The following is a 5631-nucleotide window of genomic DNA, read 5'->3' on the forward strand; positions in this document are numbered from 1 at the left end:
TTCATTAGAATTATCATGAACTTAGTCTTAATTATCTTTGCAAAATTTGTGTTGTAGATCAATGGCCCGCCATGCAGTTCCCCTGAATTTTAATGCATTCCTAGAGAAAGCTAAGTTGAAAGATGATGGAAGCAACTATGCGGACTGGGTCCGTAACTTGAGGATTATCCTCGTTGCTGCACAAAAGGCTTATGTTCTTGATGCACCGCTAGGTGCCGCACCCCCTCCAGCATCGTCTGTGGATATTGTGAACATCTGGCAGACACGTTTTGATGACTACTCGATAGTTTAATGCGCCATGCTTTATGGCTTAGAACCGGGGCTCCAAAGTCATTTCGATCACCATGGAGCATATGAGATGTTCCAGGAGCTGAAATTGGTATTTCAAGCTCATGCCTGGGTTGAGAGGTATGACACCTCCAACAAGTTCTTTAGCTACAAGATGGAGGAGAACAGTTCTATTAGTGAGCATATACTCAGAACGTCCGAGTTTCACAACCGCTTGACTCAGTTGGGAGTTAATCTTCCAGATGACACGGTCATTGACAAATTTCTCCGGTCACTGCCACCAAGCTATAAGGGCTTTGTGATGAACTATAATAAGCAAGGGATGGAGAAAACGATTCTCGATCTCTTCGCGATGCTTAAGGACACGAAGGTAGAAATCAAGAAGGAGAAACAAGTATTGATGGTTAGAAAGACCAGTAGTTTCAAGAAAGGCAAGGGAAAGAAAGGGAACTTCAAAAAGAATGGCAAGACAGTTGCCGCTCCCATGAAGAAACCCAAGGCTGGACCCAAACCTGATATTGAGTGCTTCTACTGCAAGGGGAATGGTCACTAGGAGCGGAATTGCCCCAAGTACTTGGCAGATAAGAAGGCTAGCAACGTCAACAAAGGTATATTTGATATATATGTTAGCGATGTGTACGTTACTAGTGCTCGTAGTAGCGCCTGGGTATTTGATACTGGTTCGGTTGCTAATATTTGTAACTCGAAACAGGAGCTACGGAATAAACGAATACTGGCTAAGGACAAGGTGACGATGCGCGTCGAAAATGGTTTCAAGGTTGATGTGATCGCCGTCGGCACGCTACCTCTACATCTACCTTCGGGATTAGTTTTAAACCTAAATAATTGTTATTTTGTGCCTGCGTTGAGCATGAACATTATATCTGGATCTTGTTTATTGTGAGATGGTTATTCATTTAAGTTAGAGAATAATGGTAGTTCTATTTATATGAGTAATATCTTTTATGGTCATGCACCTCTGGTGAATGGTTTATTCTTGTTGAATCTCGATTGTAGTGATACACATATTCATAATATTGATTCCAAAAGATGCAAAGTTAATAATCATAGTACAACATATTTGTGGCACTTGCCGCTTAGGTCATATTTGTGTAAAGCCCATGAAGAAACTCCATGTTGATGGACTTTTGGAATCTCTTGATTATGAATCATTTGAGACATGTGAACCATGCCTCATGGGCAAGTGTAACACCCCCAGTGTCATGCTACAGTAACCATCTCTGATTAAGCTAATCATTTTTCCAAAACAGTGCTTAATCACCTTTGTTCAATATCCCATTTCAAATTCCAGTCAATTCAAATTCAAGTGAAGTTTGAAGTTGCTCAAAAGTTGTTGGGAAAATGTTCATCATTTGCCAAAACTTCCATAACAATTATTTGTTAAGGAACACAACATCAATTTTGTGCAAAGATGAGCATTAGCAATTATAACAGCACCAATTCAGCATTTTTAAATGCTATCCTAATTATGAAAAATATCAAATGAATTATTCTGGTCTCCAAAACATTTATGGCACTGTCTATAATCACCAGGGATTTAATGGGACTCCTCCCAAATTTTTCCTAAGTGAAATAGTTGACCAATTAATCCCCTTTCTCTCTCTGTTAATAAATAAAAGCTAAAACAGAAAAGAAAAACTGTTTGCAGTAAAAGAAAAAGGAAAAGCCCCCCCACCCCTCATCTGGGCTGATTGGCCCAACTGGCCACCGCGCCCACCCCCCCATGGGCCTCAGCCCACCTGACAGCCCAACAGGCCATGTGGCCCACACCCCCCCCCACCGGGTCGCCTTCCCCTCACTGTGCGGGCGACCGCGCGCGCACGTCGCCGCCGAACCACCTCGTCGGCCATGCCGCTACAGGCGCCGTGGGAGGATAAGGGCAGCCCCGACGCCTCGGCTCCCTCCCCAGTCGCCCACTTGCCCCTTCTCCCCCTCGTCGCTCTCTCCCTCGCTCTCCAGATCCCCTCCTCTCCTCAACCGGCGCCGCCGTCGCCATGGATGTGCCGTAGCCGCGGACACCGGCCACCCCGCGCCTCGCCAACACGTCCACGAGACGTGCCGTCCTCGGCTACACCCTCTGCACCAACTGGAGCGAGAAGTGAGCCACCACCGCGAGCCCGACGACTCCTTCTTCCTCCTACTGCCGTCTTCGTCTCCGATGCCGATTCACCGCCGTTGGTCCTCCCCGAGCCCGCTAACGCACACCTACAGGCTCACGGTGAGCAGCCGCATCGCCTCCCCCTCTCTTCGGCCTCTCCCCGTAGCCGCAGCCGCCGCTTTTGCCGCACCCGAACACCTCACCGCCGATGAGCTCGTAGTCGTGCCCTCGCTGCCCGTCGAGCTCTACCGAGCTCGGGGTCGTGCTCAGCACGCCCGTGCGAGCCCGAAGCACCCATCCCCGCGCTCTGCCGAGCCCTGTAGCGCCGTTCCTGATCGTGGACGAACTCCGGCGAGGTTCCCGAGCTCGCCGCCGTCACCTCCGTCCACCCCCGGCCTCGTAACCACTCCGGTTGGACGCGGCGTCATCTTCCCGTTCGCGCGCGCCAAGTCGCGCGAAAAACGGACGCCCGTAGGCGAATCCCGACGCTCTCCTGGCCGCTCCGCCGTGGTTTCGGCTCGTCGGAGCCACTCCGGCGCCCGCCGCCGACGTGGCTGGGCGGGCCCGACCCCTGGCTCACTGCCAGTGGGCCTTAGGGGCCACGTTGACTGGGTTGACCCAGTCAACACGCTGACATGGCGGTACAGTGCCACTGACGAACCGGCCCCACCGCTTAAATAATAACTAAAATGATTTTTATAATTAAAAGTAATTAGTTTAACTAATTAGCCACTAACATGTGGGGCCCATCCGCTAATTAACCTCAGTTTAGTTTAAATAAGCTCTGTTAAGTAACAGAGGCTGACAGGTGGGTCCCCCGTGTCAGTTTTGACCAGTCAATCGGACTGTTGAATGCTGACATCACTCCTACGTCACGCTGACATCATTTCCTTTTCTGTTTTTTTAATAGTTTCTGAAAATGCTTTAATCTTTGAAAATGCATAGAAAATAAACCGTAACTCGGATGAAAATGTTTTCTATATGAAAGTTGCTCAGAAAAATCCAACGAATCTGAAAATGCGGTCCGTTCAGCTGTCACATGCCTCTAGCATGCTGAACTTGGAACATTTCCCTCCGGTCATCTGTGTGACACGGGTCCGGAACCGGGAATACATTCCCGGTTGAATTCCCCCTTCACCTATATCGTGTAGCCATGCGTTAGGTCACACCCAGCACAACATATTGCCATGTTACGCTTTGTGATGCTATGTCTGCTTTATATTTACCGTTTCTTCCCCCTCTTCTCTCCGGTAGACCCCGAGGCCGCTGATGCCCCGGTGATCGACTACGTCGTCGACAACGACCCCCTCCTTGCCAGAGCAACCAGGCAAGCCCCCCCCCCCTTTTGATCATTCCGATATCGCCCATTCCATTCTCTCATGCTTGCATTAGATTTTGCTATTGTTATTGTTTGCTCCTATTCTGATGCATAGCCTTCTATTGTAACCTGCTTTTTGTTACCTTACCTGCTTATCCTAAACTGCTTAGTATAGGTTGGTTAGTGATCCATCAGTGACCCCCGCCTTGTCCTGACTGCCCCTGCTGGATAATCAGAAGACCCGATCAACGGGATCGAAGACCAGGCCCCGACACCGCACATCACTTTCCCCTTAGTTGCTCGACACTACTGGGTTACTATCGAGTGCCGAGGGTGAGACCTCTACAACACTTCTGATGTTAACCCTGTAGTGTAGCTATTCGGTCGTGGTCATCGAGGGTGATTTCCTCTTTAACCACTTCCGATACGACTCTGTCGTGCAACCCCTCAAGTGTGAACCTCGAGGGTGATTCCTCTACGTTCACCTTGATGATTACATTGAGTGGAACCCACCGAGGGTGATTCCTTGGGTTTTCCTCTTGATGTTTGGACACACGGATACTTGGACTTTACAACTGTTACTTGGAAAGTGATGTGGAGACGGGTTGACCTGGAAGGTGCCCGTGAGATAATTACGAGGCGTGGCCGGGCATTCTTAGCCCTTGCCGCAAGTCCTCGAGACGGGGCAACGGGGTCACATCTTTCGTGAGTCTCTGCTTGTTACCGCGCGTTCCTAATCCACTACGATTTGGATATTTGATCCGAGGGGCCTCTGGCCTGATAGCACTAACCATCACGTGGGCATAGTATGGGCGTTCTGCGTCGTGTACATCAGCCGAAGCTTAATAGACGTCAGCGACGGAGCGGCGCGCGCCGGGTTGGACTGGTAAGCTCCTGCCTTTTTAGGGAGGTAGCTAGGTCTGCTCACCGGCCGCCCACGCAACGTGCAGGAGTTCCCGGGGAGATGGCCCATGACCCCTGGGGGCATAGGTTTAGTCCGGCGTGCTGACCTCTCTGTTAAGCCTAGGTCGGGTTGCGGCGTATTGTTTGGCCGAGGCCGGGCATGACCCTGGAAAGTGTGTCCGGCCGGAGTTAAGCGAGCGTGGTGGGTAAGTTGGTGCACCCCTGCAGGGAAGAACTAATCTATGCATAGCCTGTCCTACGGTAACGGACACTTGGAGTTGTATCCCGATCGATACAACTAGAACTGGATACTTGTGATGAGAACTGGATAGAGATGAGGTTTTGATTGTGATGATAACTGGATAGTATGGCTCTGGGATTTCTTTCTCGCAGGGAGTCGAGAAAGGATCTCCGACCGAGGTTGATAACACCACTGCTACTTACTTTATGCTACTCTACTCCCTCCTGTTGCTGCAAGATGGTGGGTTCGAGAAGATGCTAGTCTTCGATAGGACTAGGCCTTCTCTCTATTCTGGCATTTCTGCAGCCCAGTCCACATATATAGCCTTCCTTTGATAATGTTGCATATGTAGTGTAGATCCTTGCTTGCGAGTACTTTGGATGAGTACTCACGGTTGCTTTGCTCCCCCTTTTCCCCCTTCTTTCTTCTTTCTGGTTACTGCAACCAGATGGTGGAGTCCAGGAGCCAGATGCCACCTTTGACGACTGTTGCTACCCCGAGGGTGCCTACTACCACGTGACGGACGCCGACGACCAAGAGTAGTTAGGAGGCTCCCAGGCAGGAGGCCTTGCCTTTTCGATCGTAGATGCTTTTGTGCTAGCCTTCTTAAGGCAATCTTGTTTAACTTATGTCTGTACTCAGATATTGTTGCTTCCGCTGACTCGTTTGTATTCAAGCTGATGTATTCGAGCCCTCGAGGCCCCTGGCTTGTAATATAAAGCTTGTATTATTTTAATTTGTGTCTAGAGTTGTGTTGTGATA

This window comes from Triticum aestivum, chromosome 1B (assembly GCF_018294505.1).
Source record: "Triticum aestivum cultivar Chinese Spring chromosome 1B, IWGSC CS RefSeq v2.1, whole genome shotgun sequence".
NCBI classification, from domain to species: Eukaryota; Viridiplantae; Streptophyta; class Magnoliopsida; order Poales; family Poaceae; genus Triticum; species Triticum aestivum.